The following is a 21,310-nucleotide window of genomic DNA, read 5'->3' on the forward strand; positions in this document are numbered from 1 at the left end:
ATTCTTCACGCATGGCCAAAACAGTAAAATGAGTTGAGAGTGTGCTGTGTTGAGAATGTAAACCCTCTGACTTGTTTCTCAATATCTGCAGATACCTCCACTATTTTCTTGTTCTAAGAAGGAAAAATAAGTCAAACGTTTCCTCTTATCCTGGGAGATGCCAGGCCTGATTTGCACGTACTTTAGAAGCCTTAATATATTATTTGTATGCTGTTAACTGTGAATGAAGTACCTCAGATAGATTTTCCAGAGCTGTAGTACTTAAAAGCATAGGATATTTTGAATAAAATATAACAGGACATTTGAGCAAAGTTCCACCTGGTTTTGCGATAAGGGCATGCATTCTGAGCCAACGCAGAGAGAAGAATCACATCAAACTCCTCCTGTCAATCCTCCTGTGCTGTTTGGGGAACAAACTTTATATTTGAATAGATCATCACCCCGTCAACGTTCAAAGGATCGGCTTCATGTTCCATAATGAATCACATACTCAAAATACAGACATAAAAGGAAGCACTGTAAATTTTTTTGTGTGTTTTCAGCTATAAAGAAATTGTGGTTTTGAAGTTTTTCTTTCCTGACCCTCTTCAGTATTCTTATTTCTGGGATGTCTGAGTAGGGGTGAAGGAAGAACTTAACAAGGCAATGATCTCACCTGAGAAATACTGGAGTCAGAGAGAGGAGACAGTATGGAAATGAAGATTTTCAGTCTTACGTAATAATCTAGTAACATCTAGTCGTGTGTATGTATGTACTGTTTTGGGAAGGATGACAGGCAAACGTCCATAGTGAAAAAGTGGCGAGGTTAACCTGAGGGTTCCTTCATTTCCCTATGTATTGCATTCAATATTATTTTTTAATTATTGGAGTCAAACAGCTCCAAGCTTTTTCACCCAGAAAAATAGTCTACAGTTTGCAAGATCTGACTGAAGACTGGGATGAGAATAGAGAAATGGGAGTTGAATTTTATGGCTTGACTTTATTCACCCAAAAACTATGCCTTTGGAAGCTTTTGTTCATTACAAAAATAGGTTATTTCAGTAAGTCTAAATAATGCACAGAAATTTCCATCATTTATCAAATGGTTTGTAAGTTCAGCTGCATCTGCATACATTTGAGCTGATATATTAAAAATAATGTATAGCACAACTTATGTTTAAGGTATAGGTCTTAAGCATTAGGAACCAGAATATTTATTAGGTGGGATGGTATTTGACTCAAAAATATTTTATTATGCAAAGTAGCACTTATAAAAATGATACTGTCATTTTTAAAAGGTATTTAGAGGAGTAAAGCATGAACATATAAACTTAGGTATTTAAGGTGTTCAAAATTCTAATAGAGAAAGTTGGTTATCAGCACACTGACTTATTAGTTAACTCTCAAGCTTACATTATAAGTACTACATTAGTGATATTCTAAGATGTACTTACTATAGAATACAGTGTTGCAAGAGTTAAAATCCACAGTACCCTGTTTAGTAAATTTTAGGGTACATTGATTTTTACTTTGAAGTGAGGATGCATTTATATATCATTTTACACCTAAATAAAGATATATTTTATAAATGAGGAAATGTTGTAATTATTTGGAAACATTTTATGGTAGCTTTTTCGTTTAGAACCACATTTTACAAAGTGTATTTTATTTTTTCCCAGTTTTATTGATACACAATTGACATATAACAAAAACAGTGTATTTTGTATTGTTGGTGTCTTACATTCCATTATATATAGTAATTATCTTTTGAGTATACACATCAATAAATAAGAATTGTAAAGATACTAGAACCTCAGCCAATTTTGAGGTTCTAGTGTTAAACCAGTGATATGGGTTGGTAAATACTATGGCATCTTGAGAGGAATACTTCCAATTAATTTTCTCTCTTTTATGATAGGGATGGCCCAGCCGAAAATGTGAAAAGAAATTAATGTTGATTATCCAGACATCAATAAAAATTTTGACAAATTCCAATATATATTTTCCATAAGAATGTTAGGAAGATGAACTCAAACATATTAAAAGATATCCTACAATGGTCTATTAATGTTTAGCCTGTGGATGGTTTCCCACAGATGATATCATTAAACTGGAACATTATTGCACTTTATTTAGTAAATAGAATGAAAAGCATACAGAAGGTATTGATGTATGACATGAGTATGGGAGAAACTGGTGGTGTTAACAGAATGGAAGACTCTGAATTAACTGTAGAAGATTTGGTCTAAAACATCAATAGGTGTATTAGCATGTTGAGCTTGTATAATTGTTTCCATAAAGAATTGAGGTTTAGCACTCACCCTGCTTGGGGGGTTGGGGGTCTGGGCAGCTCATTTAGATTATGTCAAGGATATTATTTTGGGGCAAACTATTGATATATAAGTATTGAGAAATAATTCTGTTAGTCTCTGGGGAAATTCAGGGAAAATGGGTTAGAAAAAGAGACCTCTGAGAAAAATTTTTAAAAATTCAAATGGTCTGATTTAAACAGAAGAAGCATCAAGTGATTGAGTTATGAGAAGAGGTGCCAGCTGTCCCCCATTTCTGTGAACAGAGAGTAAGAATAAGTGAGTGTCAGTAAGAGTGGGAGCAGGCGGTCACTGTATTAGTACCAGAAAGAAAAAGAGGAACCTATTCTTAGGAATTTTGAGTACAGCACATAATTGTACCTGGTAATGACTATGTACTCATTTCATAAATATTGAGTGTCTTCCATAGGAAGGTCTAATGTTAGGTATTGATTCCTGTTTGAAGCCAGGAAACTAAGGACTAGATACACAGTACCCTTCCTAATTCTCATTCATGAAAGTGGTTAGCAGGCTAAGTGAGACTTCTTGAGAAATGGAAAAACGTGAGTGGTATCTATTCCATGAGGTGATATATCACTGTTACATACAGTCAAGAATAGGATGGTTCTATAGAGTTCGTCACTCTTTGATGTCAATTAAACTGACCTTCATATTGAAGTGTCTTTTGCATATTCCTTAAGAAATGTCAAGAGAAGCAAGAGAAGGTTAGTAATGCGTCTTATATTTTCTTTGTCACTATTTACAGTGTATTATGTACATAGTGTAATCTGTCAGCCAACTTTAATTTCATAAGCTATTCATTGTGTTTAAACAGTGCCTTTCTTATATTAAATATTTATGTCAGTCTTTGAGAAGAATACATTAAAATGGCAGATGGGGGTTGCTTTAAACATTTCCTTGATTGAAGGCAAGGGACCCCCTTGTGAATTTATAGTTTACTTTCAAAGAAAAGTTCACAATGTCTGATAATAACCCAAGGAAGCTAGAATTCCACCAATTCCCAGCACTGTGATTTCAAAAAGCAATGGCTGCAAACAATCTTCATGCTTCAGCACCTTCCATTTTGAAATTGTTTGCAAGGGCAGTGAAGAATGATGAACAAAAACATTTACAGTTGTATTGCCTATTAATAATTCAATAGGAGTACACCTATTTTGCATTAATATTACTTTTTCATTGATTTTTATCCACAGTAACAAAGATAAGTGGAAAATCAAATTTTTGACCTATGTTGTACAAGAAGATATGTCCTAAACTCTAGAATTCTGCAACTTAAAGGATACTCTGGGAGTCACGTCCTTGGTTTCCTGAAGGAGGGATGTGCCCTTTTGCTTTACTATTTTCTATTTGCCTTGGTAGCTGATAAGCCTGAATGATGGTTATTTATTGGAAACCATCCAATAACACTTAACCAGGAATAACACTTATTTTTTTTTTTTTGCCTTTGAGAATGATGTCTTCTAGGTTAAACTTGGAAGAACTGTCTATCTTTAATTATATTACTGTCTTGAGTAGTCATGATAAAATTTGTTCTCTTTAATAAGAGCTTTGCTGAATATAAAAATGAGTTCTGTGAATTTTTAAGAAAATCTTAGAAGGTTATTTATTAACTGTCTCATCTGACTGTTGATAATTGAGATGCTGTCTTCGTAACCACTCTTTCTCTTTCTAAGTGAACAGCCTGCGTTTGATGTAAAAGGGTAATGACTATTTCTGAAAACAAGTTATTTTAGTTCATCCAACTACTTCATTAATGTTTGGTGAGAGCTTTGAAAGTTTCTAGTTGGTGAGAAGTTATGACTCTTGTATTACTTAAGTCACTTTCCAGTCATTAGTGGCCATCCTTGGTTGATAAACTGATTATTTACAACTAGCAGAAAGTATGGGTGTGTGTGGGTACCATGGACAGTCTGGTAATTTCAGAGTTCTTTTAAATTTATATATTTCAAGTAGTTGCTTGACAGTTATTTAGTGTGGATGTTAGGCAGCTGATTTTCTAGTGGTAAAAATTGTGTATCTTAATTTTTTTTATGGTTTATTATGTGTGTGGTCTCTAGCATCACATTTTTAATACATAATTGAAGAATTCTTCCACACATGTGCTTTCAGTCATCTTTGAATCCCCTGAAATAGCAAGCTAAATATGTGGCTTATTTCTGGAAAGGGATCCATAACTTCCACCATGTCAAAGGCAATCTCTAACCCAGAAGATTTGAGCTAAGTAGCCTATCTTAATTTCCTTATTTTCCAGATGAAGAAAGTAAGAGCCAGCAAAGTCAAGTGACTTATTTAAAGGTAAACAGTATTGAAATAACTTCATTTAAAATCCTTTCTCCCACCATATACTGTCCCTGAGGTTTCCCTATTTTAAGAGTTACATGTGCAAAACCTGGAATTGAAAAAAATTATGGACCTTTTCCATACAAAAATCTATTCAACCCAAGATACATATGAGCTAGAGACCTGGACTTATAATACATCTGAGATGCTGTTTTCAGTTGCATCTGAGCTTGAAGTTATTATCTGCAGAAGATAGCCAGCATTGATTCCATTTTGTAAGAGGAAGTAATGCCTCCTCCTCTGCCTAATTTTAACCTTATACAGTGTAGATTTAGCTTCTCCTTCTTCTGACATTTATTGAATAAATCTTGCTAGTTCCCAGGTAATAAGGAGGATTCCCAGTAGACCCTGGAAAGATCCTCACTTAAAGGCCCCAGGTAAGTGAAATGGCCTTCCTGTGAGGATGGTGACAACATATAGCTTTAATACATGCAACCGCTCATTTGTTGGGTTTTCTTTGGGGATACTCCTGGTCGTCTTGGGGTGAGGGCACATAGAGATATTATCCCATTCTTTCTGGTATTAAAGGCTAACTTGAGGGCAAGGATACTAGTTACCAGTGTAGGAGAATATGGAGGAGAGAGTCCCAAGGAGCAGAGATGGTCTTCATCCAGAGCCACAGTAGGGAAAGTAAGATACAGTCAAGACAGTGGGATGGGGATGTTCTGACAGGGGCAGTTACTCACAAGGAAGGAATGATAGCAGATTGGATGTTTCCTGTTTAATCTTAATCCTGTTTTTTAATAGTCTTTCTGTATATTTTGATATCAGCAGCAGTGATTTTTGCCTTGTATTTGGCCTTTCTTTAACATTCCTAATCACCAAAATAGGGTCTTGGGGTTTGATTTGTAGCAGGCAGGGCATGGGCTAGATTTATTATTTTTAATTTTTGCTGGCTCACACTAGCCCTCATTGAAAATCTACCCCTGTCCACCTCAGTAGTTGCTGGCACCTGTGTTCTTCTCCATGGGCAGGAGGGCTGCTGATGGCCCCTTCCCACACATCATTCAAGGACCAACTCATGTCAGTGTCTCCCATCCCATTTGGACCAGAAAATATACAAGGAAGAAAGCCTAGAGATTTAGTGCACTTTTATTTAAAAAAAATAAAAAAGGTGTCAGCTCCTGGCTTATGATGTAAGTACTTGTTTAAATATTCTAAAACTGTATTTTCTTTTCTTCTCTAATTTTAACTCGTCTTCATAAAGTTCATTTTCAAAAAAATTTATCAAGTTGGTTTGGATTTTCCAGATCAAAAAAGTGTCAGTAATTTCTGGACTTCTTTCTTGACCAAAAAGTGCCAAGAAAAGCTGCATTAAAACAACAAATCTAATTTTAAGAGCACTTCATGTGTTAAAAAGCAGACTCAAACCAAACTAATGAAAGCTATTTAAGAGAAGTCAGTTGAAGTGGTTCTAAGCACTTATTTCATTGCTTTCTTAACTCCTTGACTGTTAACACTATAAATGTGAACTTGAGAAAAATTAACTTGCTTTTGAACTCTATAAAAAGTATTTTTTTTCTTTTAATTAACTTTATTGTTTTTAAAGCCCAGCATCAAGCTCTATTTCTGTGCTTGGGTAGTTCCATTTGCAAATGGGGCCGTTTCTGCATATAGGTCTGAACAGACTGTGCCACAATTATCCTTTTTATTGTAACTTGACTGTCAAATAAGTAGTTTTCTTCTCCAAATGGAAATTCAGAGTAACTCAAATGCCTTCGTAAACATATTGTCATTTCCAATTTCCAAAGGCAATGGCCCCTGATCCAGCAAACAAAGCCCACATTGAGACCTGAAATGGACCCAGACGGCCTTGTTACTTTGGTGTTTCACATAATAGTAATGTTTCTAGTATTTGTTGTCTACTCTGTGGCAGCCAGAGTGGGAATTGCTTTGTATGGATTATTTTGTTTATCTTTATATCTCCCCTGTGAGGTGTGGGTATAATTATCTTCATCTCACACCTGAGGAAACTTGTGCTCTGAGTTATGGAGTTGACTTTACCCAAGGCTTTCTTGTTGTTTAGTTGCTAAGTCATGCCCAACTCCTTTGTGACCCCATCGACTGTAGCCCACCAGGCTCCTCCTTGTCCATGGGATTCTCGAGGCATGAATACTAGAGTGGGTTGCCATTTCCTTCTCCAGGGAATCCTCCCAACCCAGGATTCGAACCTGCATCTCCTACCCAGCTGGCAAATGGTAGAGCCAGAATTCTAAACCAGGCTGACTCAAAAGCTCCTGTAACGTACTGAGCATCTATGCTGTACTGATACCCAGGGATGTATATTTGTCTGTGTGTTTCTAGTGATAATTCATCTTTGAAGCCTCTTCAATTTAGAAGAGTAACTATACAAAGTAGTTGGCCTTGCTGGCTTTAGGTCCTCTGTTGAGTTCTTTACTGGAAAATTTGCCATCGTTGATTTGTCACAATCCAACGTTGCTGTGCCAACTTTACAAACAATACAGAGGATTTTAATGTGGTCATTGTCACTGACTAGTAAAAGGCCATCGTGGGGCATTAGAACCTGGTCTTTCTTACAAATATCATATGATGTCACTTGTATGTGAAATCTAAAAAAAAAAAAAGAACTTATTTACAAAGTAGAAACAAACTTAGAGAATGAACTTATGGTTACCAGGAGGGAAGCATGGGGAGGAAGGGGAGGTTGAAAGTTTGGGATTGACATGTATACACTGCTATAATTAGAATTTATAGTCAACAAGGACCTATACTGTACAGCACAGGCAACTCTGCTCAATAATCTGTAATAACCTAAATTGGAGAAGAATTTGAAAATGAATAGATACATGTCTATGTATAACTGAATCACTTCTGTCTACACCTGAAACTAACACAGCATTGTTAATCAACTATGCTACAATATAAGTAAAAATTAAGAAAGAAAAAGAACCTGTTCTTTCTCCAAACAAAACTATTTTTCTATTTCTGGGTTTTCTATTTAGAAAATAGAAAAACTATTTTCTATTTCTGTACTATTGGACAAGCTACACAAAAGGATTAAAGTACAGATGTGGGGGGGGGTTTGTTTGTTTGTTTTGTTGTAGTGTGTGGTGGTTGTTTGTGGGATCTAATCATCTTCAGAACACTTTCTAAAAAATTGTTTCCTAACTACAGAAATATTGGAAAAATTTGTTATTAAAAAAGAATGCATCCTTTCCACAAAGGTTAAATATTTGAATCATTTCCCTGCTTTCTGCCCCATTGCTTTTCTTCCTTTAGCAAATATTAGTTAAGTAGTTATTACATGCTATGGGGGCAGGAGGAGAAGGGGGCGACAGAGGATGAGATGGCTGGATGGCATTACCGACTCGATGGGCATGAGTTTGAGTAAGCTCCGGGAGTTGGTGATGGACAGGGAGGCCTGGCGTGCTGCGATTCATGGGATCGCAAAGAGTCGGACACGACTGAACGACTGAACTGAACTGAACTGAACTGATGGTCATTGTATGAAGAGCTGAGAGCACCTAAGTGAATGAAACACACCGTGTGACCTGTAAGAACTTCCAGGTGCTTTTTGAGCAACTACTGGATACTGCTTACTTTGAGGTTTACAAGTAAAGGAGTAAAACTCCATAAGATCTGCAGGGGATTGATTTTATAGTATAGGTTATCTTTACATATTTAATATACATCTCAAAACACTGAGATCTTATTCTGTATTTTAGCTCCCACACCTAACCATAAAATCTGGCCATTGTCTTATCTCTGTTCTGTGTTTAACTGTAGTGGGAAACCTGTTCATCATGGTGACGTAAGAATGATTTGCAAACTCTTGTTAAGGATCGAGAGCCTGTAATCCTTTTGGGAATCAATAATTGGGGAGTAGGAAATCATAGTGTGTTAACTGATTTCAGGGAGGGAATTTTAAAAGTCTTGAAAAGATTTTTTTAAAGAATTTTGATAATATATTTAATTGTTGTTGCTATATACTCCCACAAAGCCTAACCCCTGGCGTTTCTCTAGGTGTGGTTATCAATATCAGCAGAATACCTAGACTTAGATAGACATCACCCAGATGTACTTCGGTAGAATTTTACCCACCCTGCTTGAATTTTTAAGATGCTTTGTAAGTGATTCTTAAGCACAGTAGCACTTAAAATCTCTCTTCTTGTTGATTTTGTATGTATTTAAGCAGAAGCAACTCTGGTTTGAGTAAAACAGAAATCACAGAGGGATACTTAGTGACTTGTGAGCCCTAAAGAAAGCCTTACTAGATGTCCATATGCCTTCTGGCCCAAAGCTGTGCCTTCCTTTACAGATGAGATGCTCTTTTCTTCAAAGGTTCTAAGTAGGGGGAGGCCAGAATTCCGTAACACCAGATTCCAGAGCTTTGAAAACTCCCACTTCTCAAAGAATCTAATTTCCTAACCAACACCAAAAATATTCCCTTAAAAAAAAAAAATGGAGGGAGAATTTATTTTTTTTCTACTTAGTTTCAAAGAGACCTCTTTTTCTGATGAATTCATGTAATCCCCACAGACCCCTCCCAGGAAACAGTGTTAACTTCTTTTGTTATATCCTTGCTACGGATCAGACTCTCTACTAGTTATTTTTGTGTTAATGAATTGAACAGTTAGGTGAGATGGTTATTATTTATCCTTACATCCTAGTTAAATAACTAGCCCAAAGATACCAAGTTAATCAGCGAAGATTTTAGGAATGAAACTGTGGTTGGCTGAATTGCACAACCCTCTTCCTAAGGCAAGAACAATGGAAGACAGCACTTCCCATTCTGAGCCCCACACACAGAAATTCCCATCCGATGAAGCCAACATCTTTCCAAGCTTCTCAGCAGATTAGTACTGAGTGAAGGGACTTTCTTCATCTCCCCTGGAAGAGAAGTCACCCTCTTTCTGAATTTAAGTATTTACCTTACTCATGAGGCTATAGTGTCTATACTGTCCTTTGCCTCAGAACAGTAAGATACTTGTTTTGGTTTTAGAGGTCTTTCCTTTTGACTCTTACAGGTTTAGAATAAACAGAAGTTATGTTTTAGTAAACAATATTATACAGCCAAATAGGTGACGCTGTCCATGTGAAAGTTGGATGAGAGTTGACTCTAAAACAGTGATGAGACATTTCTGAACTAAAACTAGAGACTCAAGATTGTCTCTGCAACTGTAACTTTAGCACATTTGACTGAATGTTATAATGTATTCACTGTAAAGTCTAGAAGCCTTATAAATATATGACTGGCAGTTGCCTTAGGCAGAAATCTTTTACTGATGCAATGAGATAAAAGTAATTAAGCTACATGTAGACTGATGGGTAATTAAATCCATGTGAAGCATTTTGTAACTAATTGCTATGTTCTAATCACAGATTGCTTTCTATTTGTCAAGGTAAGTGTATATAATTACACAGTCCTTATTTTCTTTAATCTGAAATCATCCCAGTTGGATGAATATTTTTAAGCACTGAATCTTAGACTATATTCGGTACATTTCTTGCATAAAGATAATTTGCATATTTTGTCATTTGAGGGCCTTTTATAATAAAATAGCTGTTAGGGTCACTGATGGCAATTCTGTGGTCAATAGAGATTTCTGCAATCTAGGTTCATTGTTCGTTTTCATTTATTTTAATAGTAAAGCTGGTTTGTTATTTGCTGAAACTGGTGATGTTCAAAGCATCATGTGCACTGTGGTGCTGATCACAATCGTTTGAAAAGACCAAGGGTCAGTACGTGGTGTGAAAGAATTTCAGTCAAAAATGGAACTAGAGGATGTGAAATGGAAAATCTCAGAAGGATGGAATTTAACTGAGAGAATGATTTCCCATGAATATCTGATTTACAGAAGACGGAATCCTATCTCTTGCATGTTGTTCGGTCGCTAAGTTCTGATTCTTTGTGACCCCATGGACTGTAGCCCACTAGGCTTCTCTATCCATGGGATTCTCCAGGCAGTATACTGGAGTGGGTTGGCATTTCCTCCTCCATGAGATCGTCTTGACCCAGGGATTGAACCCAGGTCCCCTACATTGTAGACAGATTCTTTACCCACTGAGCCATCATCGAGGAAAGCCCCTTTTTATTGCTAATGACTATTAATAGCCTTGTAATTTATAGTAAATATTCTTTACCTTTGGTCTCCTCTGGTAACTGTTACGCAAGTCATGGTTTCACGATGAAATGTAATACATTTGATAAAAAGCCAGCTACTTTCCCCCCTTGTCCTTCCCACTGGTTTTCCTCCAGTTGTTCAAGTTGCCCTGTGTGCGTGCGGAATTGGACTCCTGCTGCTGCACGCCAGACCCTCGCCTGCCCTCTCTATGGAAGAGGGCGTCTGCACCTTCCCAGCGATGGGACCTGCTCCTCATCAGTCATACGTGTTATGTTGATTCCCTTACACCACAGTTTCTTGTCCTCTAGATCTCCTCTGTGTTAGTGCTTGTGTAATAATAAAATAGATGTCACATGGCTGATCTTTGTTACTTGCTGTGCTGTGCTGAGTTGCTCAGTCATGTGCGACTCTGCGACCCCAGGGACTGTAGCCGCCCAGGCTCCTCTGCCCATGGGATTCTTCAGGCAAGAGTACTGGAGCGGGTTGCCAGGTCCTCCTCCAGGGGATCTTCCCGACCCGGTGATGGAACCCAGGTATATCTCAGCTTAATACCTCAGAAACATGTAATATTCTTTCCATTGCATGTTGGCATTATCATTTTCACATCTCCCTGGCCTACTCCTTATGATTATTTACAAGATAGATAATATCTCATAAATATGGAACTTAAAAATATTCTGTGCATTTACTTTTAAATTCTGTTTCATAAACGTGTCATCCATTTTGTTTATAAGTGCCTTAAGAAACTGGCAGACGTCACAAAGGACTCAGTGGTGACTTCTTATTAAGTACTACTTTGTGATGTTAATGGCAGTAATAAGACCTGTTTCAAAAGCCGGACTTTTCACTTCTAATAGCGAATAAGTATATAACAGTTTTCTTCTTTATGTTATGTGTGAAGCTTTTAATTTGAAGACAAATTCTTCAAATTTGGTTCATTTGATGGTATTTTTAAAAAAAATAAGGTGATAATTTTTAGAAGCATCCTGACATTAGCTACTTTAAATCAGGAAGTTGTACTCTTTGCTAAAGGAAATGGGTTCTTGATTTGCATTGTTTTTATGGGGGAATGGTGTTTACACCCAAGGTCACTAATTGTGCTGTCTGCTTCTGGCTTATCATCTTCTGGCTTGATCTTTGACATTTCAAATGTGTGGAGTTCTATGGAACTGAATAAGTGCACTTCTGTATAAAGTGATGATCTTCAAATGATTCTCTAGTGGAACTTTTTTTCCCATTAAAATAATGCTGTTTTCTTCATTTCAAAAGGAAAATATTAACTTAATTCATAGAAGTATCTCAATTGTCAGTATTTTCCAGAGAACTTTTTCTCATTCTTTTGATGTCTAGCCTTTACTTGACTGGATGTATGAAAGATGACAAATTAATTCCTAAATAGAAAACATGTATTAACTGAAACTCAAATAATTTATTATGATTATTTTATAGTCTTTGATTTTTTTCTGTTAAATGTATATTTTAAGTATTTTTTGATTGTGCAGTTTTCTACTATAATGAGGAAAGCATTTTTTTACACTTTAAAAATTTTAATTGGTGGATAATTGCTTTACAGTATTGTGTTGGTTTCTGCCATACAGCATCTCAAATCAACCATAACTATATATATCCCCTCCTTCTAGAAGCTTCTTCCCAGCCCCCTCCCATATTTATATTTTGTATTCTGCCTGAAATTCTATGACTTTCTTCTCTTCCTGACACTTAAACCTAAGAACTGCATTTGTAGGCTCCTAGTTTAGTCCTCCATCTTCTCACCCCCGAGTTGTCGTCTCCGTCTCTAGCACTTTCTTCCTGTCTTTTAATTAATTGAGTAACTAAATCAACAAATATACCTTGGATGCTCATGAAGTCTCAGGCAGTGGTCTATTACAGGAGATACATTAGTGAAGAAAACAGGTGAAAATCTCAGTCTTATTGTAGTTTTCATCCTAGTTGGTGGTGGGTAAGAACGAAAATACACTATAAACATAATTAGAAGTAAGCTATTCTGTGTTAGACATTTTTCTCCATATTTCCTTCTGCTGGCTCTTCCCTCCTGTCCTGTTCACCGAGTTACCAGGGATACTTTTGGAGATCTTAAGAATAAATAGTGAAAGAGACCCTTTCTAGGACCTCAGCTTAATCCTCAGCCAGTTGAAGTCACATGAAATGACACCAAAGAACTAGGACATTTCAGAATACAGAATAAATCCCCCCCCCACACACACACAAAGGGTTTTTTATTTTTTTAAGAATATTTAAGTAAACCCATTTGAAATATTGAGATTGGATTTCCTAGAAGAGATTTTGCAGACTTAATAGAGGTAAATTAAAGCATTAAAAAATGTAACCAGTGCTCACTTCGGCAGCACATATACTAAAATTGGAATGATACAGAGAAGATTAGCACGGCCCCTGTGCAAGGATGACACGAAAATTCATGAAGCGTTCCATATTTTTACTCCTGCAGCTCAATTCCAGAAAAATAAATGACCCAATCAAAAAATGGGCCAAAGATCTAAACAGACATTTCTCCAAAGAAGACATACAGATGGCTAACAAACACATGAAAAGATGCTCAACATCACTCATTATCAGAGAAATGCAAATCAAAACTTCAATGAGGTACCATTACACACCAGTCAGAATGGCTGCTATTCAAAAGTCTACAAGCAATAAATGCTGGAGAGGGTGTGGAGAAAAGGGAAGCCTCTTACACTGTTGGTGGGAAGGCAAACTAGTACAGCCACTATGGAGATTTCTTAAAAAACTGGAAATAGAACTGCCATATGATCCAGCAGTCCCACTCCTGGGCATACACACCCAGGAAACCAGATCTGAAAGAGACATGTGCACCCCAATGTTCATCGCAGCACTGTTTATAATAGCCAGGACATGGAAGCAACCTAGATGCCCATCAGCAGACGAATGGATAAGGAAGCTGTGGTACATATACAGCATGGAATATTACTCGGCCATGAAAAAGAATTTATTTGAATCAGTTCTAATGAGATGGATGAAACTGGAGCCCATTATACAGAATGAAGTAAGCCAGAAAGATGAACACCAATACAGTATACTAACACATATATATGGAATTTCAAAAGATGGTAACGATAACCCTATATGCAAAACAGAAAGAGAGACACAGATGTACAGAACAGACTTTGGGACTCTGTGGGAGAAGGCGAGGGTGGGATGTTCAGAGAACAGCATTGAAACAAGTGTACTATCTATGGTGAAACAGATCACCAGCCCAGGTTGGATGCATGAGACAAGTGCTCGGGGCTGGTGCACTGGGAAGACCCAGAGGGATGGGATGGGGAAGGAGGTGGGAGGAGGGATCGGGATGGGGAACACATGTAAATCCATGGCTGATTCATGTCAATGTATGGCAAGAACCACTACAATACTGTAAAGTAATTAGCCTCCAACTAATAAAAATAAATGGGAAAAAAAATAAATAAAAAAATAAAAAGCTGTTAAAAAAAAAGTACTAGAAAATAGAAAACTGTGTTTGCTGTTTAAATACTTGAAATATTAATAAGCTTTATATCTAAAGTCAAAGTTCCCTGGTTATAACTACAGAATTTCTGATCCTATTTGACTGTATGTTTGGTGGAGTTCACTTGTGAGAAAGACATTTAGGATCAGAAAATGTTAGTCATAAAAATGTTCTGTTTATAAATGTTTTTATAATAATTATTTGTAGTAATTAGGTAAAATTATTCTGTAATAATTTAAGTTATGTTTGTTCCTCATTCTGTAATTGAGTTCAGTAGCCAAAATAACACCAAATCTTTTTTGCTTTTTTAGTTTCCTTTACCCTCTAAGCTCTTCTGTAGCTGTTCTAGTTTGTCTTGGAATTTAGATAAATTTCTGCCCATCACTGTGATCTGCTCATATTAATCTTCTCTGAGACTAGGTCCTGCATTACAGGTGTCTGTTCTTTCCTCCTCCTACTTCCTTTTTTATCTATACTGTTTGGACTGCTGGGAGTGGAGCCTGCTGTAATTTAAAAAAGAAACAAAAACAAAATAACATCCCTCCCTACATCCTATTGAAACACCAGAGGGTCCTTTCATAGACACGACTGTCTGTATTCTCTCTAGGGGTATTTAAAAAGCCCGGTGTATGGAGCAGAACACACTGGTATTAAGAGGATAAACTTAATCTGCCTCATTGAGGCTTATTGCAGATTTTTGGAGACTGGAGAGTCAGATGCCTTATTTTTAGAAAATGTGTCATCCTTTTGTGGTGTTTAGTTTGGTTTAGCTTTCCATTATTTCCAAATTCTTACGAAAGTGTGGAAATAAACAATTTTTATATGATTATGACCTTTCAAAAGGAATTAAGTAGGTTGTTTTTATTTAACAGCAACATCGTCAGTCTATTCCAACAATTTTTTTTTTCTGTGTATGACTGCAGTCAGATGTCAGTGTACTCTGGAAATACTGTTTCTTTGTTAACTCTTATTGTTAAAGCACTTGAAAAGATCATTTTAAAGTTTAGTAAATTTATGGATAATTGATTCATCTGAATTTACATGTACATGGGAAGTTTTACCTCTAAGTAAAAAGATGGTTTCTATTCACTTGCCCTGGTATCCTGTAATTACTATCTGTTAACAAAGAACTGTAAGTAAGGATTGCTTAGAAGTTAAGAAACTAGGCAACAAACGTGCAGTATTTAAGTTGCATTTTCAGTGTCCAAAGAAAATTGATTTTGATATTTTCTCATTGCCTAGTGCAGAACCTGGTACATTAATGTGTACACTCTGGGTGTATTCATGTGCATATACATATATGGGGGCAAGGAAGAGGCACTTTCAAATGTTAGCTGAATTCAACTTAATTAGTCATTTTTACTGAACACAATCTTATTAATTAAATTGATTGGAACCACAGTTTATCGAGGGCTTCCTGTGTGCTAAGGCACCATAATAGGTCCTCAGCATAAGTGTATTAGGAAGATCTTGCATCTCTCCCCGGAAGATTCTTCCATCCTCTCAGGAGAGACAAGCAGTTAAGCCAGTAATTATAATGCATTGTGGTATGGAATTTTGTACAAGATGCTGGGAAGCACAGGAGAGGAGCATCTCAATTAGCCTGGTTGGTCAACAAAGTTTCCTGGAAGAGGTGTTCATTACGCAAGAAGAGTGAGGTGTCTTTTAGACAGAACAGTGTGTGCCAAAGCATTGAGTTCTGACCACAGCGTTCTCCAGTGTCCCCCTTGCCTGGAGTACTGGTTATATTGTGAGAATGTGAGGGAGAATGTTCTTGATCTTAGAAGACATATACTGACATATTTAGAGGTAAAGTACCCTGATGTCTGCAGCTAATTCTCAGATGGTTCAGGGGGAAAAAAAAGAAAGTTGTATTTGTGGATGTGGAGAGAGTGTTGACAAATGTGACAAGATGTCATTCCTGAGTCTGGGTGAAAGAGGTACATGCATTTGTTGTACTGCTCTTGAAAATTTTCTTGAAATTCAACACTGTTCAAAATAAAAACGGGGCAAAAACCTTCAGGCCACTAATAAACTTTAAGTTTACAAAAATAGTATAAACATAATTGAAGAATTAGCTCATCAGTAACTATCTTCTTTGGTGGCCTGTTTGGGTATTTGTCCATGATAAATCATTGTTCTATAAAAGATAGCCTTGATTGGATCTGCTGTGATTCTATCTTTAATAAAAGTGTTACTTAAGCCCTTTTTATCTCAATGGAAACATAAGATCGCTGAGTGTCTAATAGTAGGATTAGAAAGGACCAAAGAGTTATATTGTCCAATTCACTCTTAAATGAATTAGCTAAATACATAGAAGGCTACCTGTGTATATTATTATTTAGAAATATTGCCATTGAAGAAATTTTTGTGACCTTTTATATGATTAAACAGAGGGTCATATTCAATTCTGAATTTTCTTTAAGATAATTTTTTAAGAAGAAAGAGCCCATAAAAGTCTAGTGCATATACACTGTGACCCTTAAAAGAGAGAATGGGGAATTAAGAGCAGAGAATGTAATGCAGACTCTTCAGTCCATGGGATTTTTCAGGCAAGAGTGGTAGAGTGGGTTGTCATTTCCTTCTCCAGGGGATCTTCCCGATGCAGGGATCAAACCTGACCTGTGTCTCGTGCATTGCAGGCTGATTCATTATCAGGTGAAACATCAGGGAAGCCAAATAAAGATAGCAAATAATGTATATTTAATTCCTATTCCCTACTGGCCTATATTCCCCATCTGGAGAAGAAAAGGGAGCATGAAGGCTGGGACGGATGGTGAGAAAGACGGGAATGGAATTGTAGGAGAAAGGGAAAGACAGGGCCAGTAGTGGAAAGCACAGGAGACAGGAGGCAGAATGCGTCTTCTCAGGAAGAAAGGTGCCGCAGATTTGAGGTGGTTTTTTTTAGTATAAAAGTATAGTTGATTTACAGTGCTGTGTTAGTTTCTGGTGTACAACAAAGTGATTCAGTTATACCTATGTGTGTGTGAGTGTGTGTGTATGTATCTTTTTCATATTCTTTTCCATTGTGGTTCACAGCAGTATATTGAATATAGTTCCTTGTGCTGTACAGTGAGGCCTTGTTGTTTATTTTATGTATAGTAGTTTGTATCTACTAGTCCCAACTTTCTGCTGTATCCCTCCCTCCAGCCTCTTTCTCCTTTGGAAACTGTATGTTTGTTTTCTATGTCTGTGAGTCTGTTTTGTAAACAAGTTCGTTTGTGTCTTACTTTAGATTCCATAAGTGATATCATATGATATTTGTCTTTCTCTGTCTGACTTACTTCACTTAGTATGATAATCTCTAGGTCCATGCATGTTACTACAGATGGCATTTTGTTCTTTTTTATGATTAATATTCCATTGTATACATGTACCCCGTCTTTATCCATGCACCTGCTGATGAACACATGAAGGTTGCTTCCATGTCTTGGCTGTGGTGAATAGTGCTGCAGTGAACATAAGGGTGCATGAATCTTTCAAATTATAGTTTTTTTCTGGATATATATGCCCAGAAGTGAAATTGCTGGATCATATGGCAACTTTGTTTTTGTACCAATCTACATCCCTACCAACAGTGGAAGAGGATGCTCTTTTCTTCACATGAGGTGGGTTTTTTGAGATTATGTTTAGTTGGTATTGATTTTCTTACCATATAGTGCTAAGAAAACATCACAATTTGTAGTTTTTACATTGGTATAGTCTCTATTTTTAGAGACTACTCACATGGAATAACTGAAACAACTCATGATGGTGGAAATTTTTCCCAGTGATAGAACATGAGCTACCAGAGAAATATCACTTGTCTGATCAGATGAAATCAATCATCACCCATATTTTAATTTATTACAATAAAGCTTATGCACAGGAAAATTTATAGTGAGTCATAGTCTTTTGGAATTGAGTTTTGGCAAAGTTTGGTTTTTCAGAAAGGATTTTCTTTATTTTGAGACTGTTTTACTGAGAATATTATCGTTCTTTTACTATTAACCTTTTATGTCTTCTACTTTTTCCATCCCCTGTCATCTCAAATTACTGTGGAGCAGAGATCAAAATCCCACTGTTGATGTTGCTCTGTCTTCAGGGAAAAGAGCATTTCAGCTATAGGCTGATCTGTAATTACTTGCGTAAAATGATAATAAATTCCAATAACTAAACTTTTTAAAGAATTTTCCTTTGTAAGATGCATTTCATTTCTTCCTGGTATATGCTTTTTTTTAAACCAAAATTAACACAACCAAAGTGTGATAGATGATCTTATGAACTTAGTGTTCATTAGAAAGGTCAGATAGACAGTAAGGAACATGAACAAAAGTCATTTTTAGGAAAAAAATAAGATATCTCCATGGATGCTTAAAAAAATTCCTGTCTCCTGAGTTTCTACCCACCACTTTGCATGTATTTATTATCATAAATATGGAAGGATTTATTGGTGATTCACTTCTCTTATCTCAGTTCTTCCTGCCTCCGACTCTTTTTCATTTCCATGTGTTTGTTTTTCTAAGATGTATCAGTATTAGTTAAAATCTGTGTTGCAGTGTAGACTGGCTCTGGGTCCCTGGGGTTACCTCATATGCACTTCAGGCCCCTCAGATTGCCTTTGATTTCCGTTTCTCAGGCTATGTTCTCCAGCATCCATCCCTGTCCACCATCACCACTGATAGGGATGTATATGAAGTTCCCAGGGCGTCTGTCAGTGTCCCCTCACCGACACCTGAGTAATAGCCAGCCTCAGATCACAAAAGTCTAATGATGAATCCATGTCTGTCATGAGCTGGAAGAGCTGCAGGGCACATAGTAGGTAAGGGCCTCATAAATGTTTGATGGACAAATAAAGAAATGAATGTGCAAAGGGATAGAGCTCATAACTGAAGTCCTTGAGGAATGAAGCTGTTTAGGCAAGCACTTCTGTCCATAAGTATAGCCAATTAAGTGTGCAGCTCGAAGCATGCATGCGTCCTGATATCCATTAGTGATCACAGACTGCAGCCTTGGGTTTCCCTGGTGAATTCATATGCAGGCTGACCTGACAGGAACCGCTTGCACTATGAATAATCACAAGGCTTCCCAGAGGGCAGGGTTTCACTGGCGGAGATTCCGCACCACAGAGCTTCACCTGTGCCATGAAATGGCTTTCTGTGTCCTAACGGTGGGAGGGATCCACTCTTATTAGAATGAACGCTTGAAAGGTCGCCTTCCAAAACCTGAACTTTCTGACGTAAAGAGCAAAATCATCTTTGACAAAGTTGGGAATTGAATGAGCAAGGCACAGTTCTCCTCAAGTCCAAGGACTTCACATTTTGCACATGTTTTCTCATTTCCTTGTGTTTTACACCAGGTCGCCATTATATCAAGCATTTTAGCAGCCTTGATCTTGGAGGCAGTGAGACCATTATTCCTGTTGTTGCTGACTCGGTGCTACAGCTGCTTCCTCTTTCTGTGATTTAGTTTGAAGCTTCAGCCCACCAGGGGGCCGTTGGTCCCCACCTATGCAGACTGAAGAGCTGGCTGCTGTTTTCCGCGTGGCTATTATTTCCATCCTATTCATAGCGATTTTTCCCCTTCTATATTCATCTAGCAAACAGCAAGGCACTGTTCCAGGAACTTGCTCTCTCTACATAAGGCATAACATGGAACCATTTGGATGGAAAAATTATAAATTAAAATTATTCTGTTCATTTTAAAATATTCATATTGTGTTGCTCAAATGCCAGTAACTGGAAAATCATGGATAATGTCCTGTTTTTATAACCTCTTTCAGAGTGTTTTAAAATCCGTTTATGTTGTTACTTAGCCATCTCTTTTCCTGGAGTGGATTTTGTGATAAGATTTAAAAAAAAAAAATGGTTGTATGAGTCTAGTGTCTGATGGCATATGTCATGTTAAAATACAGATGATACCACTAATTGCAACCAGTTTTTTTCAACAGAAAAACACTCTGTGTACAGAGGATATTTATAAAGTTATAGAGCCACAAAGATAGCCTGTTTATATGCCAGATTATTTACTTTGAGGATAAAACTTTTTATTAAATGATTAAAACTAAGCAAATGTTTATTAGTTTCTGAAACAACATATTTAAATTAAGAAAAGACATATATTTGTAACATTACAGATTTTCAAATATGAGGTGTTAGAAATGTTTAAAAAAATCTCTAACTTTTAAAATGGAACTTTTTTTTTAAATGTCTTCTTTAATTTGGGGAAACTAAATTTTATTTCTATCCTTGTTTTCCATGTTGTCTGGGTGTGAGTGAGGATGTGCTTGTCTGAGAAAGAGAATCAAGTGGGGAAGAATTAATGTTTTTATGTCGGCTGATTAGTTTGTTGATAAAGTAAATATATCTCTTCTTCTAATGGCAAGAGCTGTGATTGGAGATCTTCATGTATATTTTTCCTCTGTGCAACACATTAAAGAGTGAATATCTTTCTTTTTTGCTTGTTTTTTCTGTTGAAGTTCACATTCACATAGAAACCGTATGTTTTGTTTGTTGTCTCTCTTGACTAGGAATATTTAAGTGTATTTTTTAGATTCTCTGTCAACCAAAGACAATTTGAAATTTTAATTTTTAAGTCTCTTCCTAGAAACTTCTTTTGGTTCAGGCTGTCGTATTTGTTTGTGTGCCTTGTGTGTGTGTCGAGTTTCTTCGGAAGCAACAAACCACATTAGCCTGAGCAAATTTCACAGGCCCTTGTCACTATTTGTTTTCGCCTTGTGAATCATTTGGCCTTATAAAACAGGCTAATCCTTTAATTGAATATGCCTTCAGAAACATTCTGTGCACCCTACAAACTTGGGTGGCTCTTGCTAACTCTGCTTTATTTATTTTAAATAATACTAGGTGATCCCAAAGTATTTCCTTTCAATTTTTGGAAGACTGTTATTGCAAGCAGTAATGTTTGAAGTCAGGATTCTTTATAACAACAGTAGCAAGAAAACGTAGATACATTTTGCTAAAGTCCAACTGATAGAAAATAGGATGCAATCTGTCCTATTTTTAGTAAACAGGTTTTCCAACACAGATGCTTGGCTCCTACAGCGACCAGCTTCTTTGAATGCAGCAATACAATGC

General features: G+C 36.7%; 1 protein-coding gene and 1 non-coding gene across 7 annotated transcripts in view; both read left to right on the plus strand.

Annotated features, from left to right (window-relative positions):
• CDKAL1 (CDK5 regulatory subunit associated protein 1 like 1) overlaps positions 1-21,310 on the plus strand; it is a 579,481-nt gene that overhangs the window by 323,191 nt on the left and 234,980 nt on the right. The window lies entirely within an intron of this gene.
• LOC122430236 lies at positions 13,086-13,192 on the plus strand. Its single transcript, XR_006266309.1, has one exon. It is a non-coding gene; the product is annotated as a U6 spliceosomal RNA (small nuclear RNA).

Source organism: Cervus canadensis, chromosome 28, assembly GCF_019320065.1.
Source record: "Cervus canadensis isolate Bull #8, Minnesota chromosome 28, ASM1932006v1, whole genome shotgun sequence".
Classification (NCBI taxonomy): Eukaryota; Metazoa; Chordata; class Mammalia; order Artiodactyla; family Cervidae; genus Cervus; species Cervus canadensis.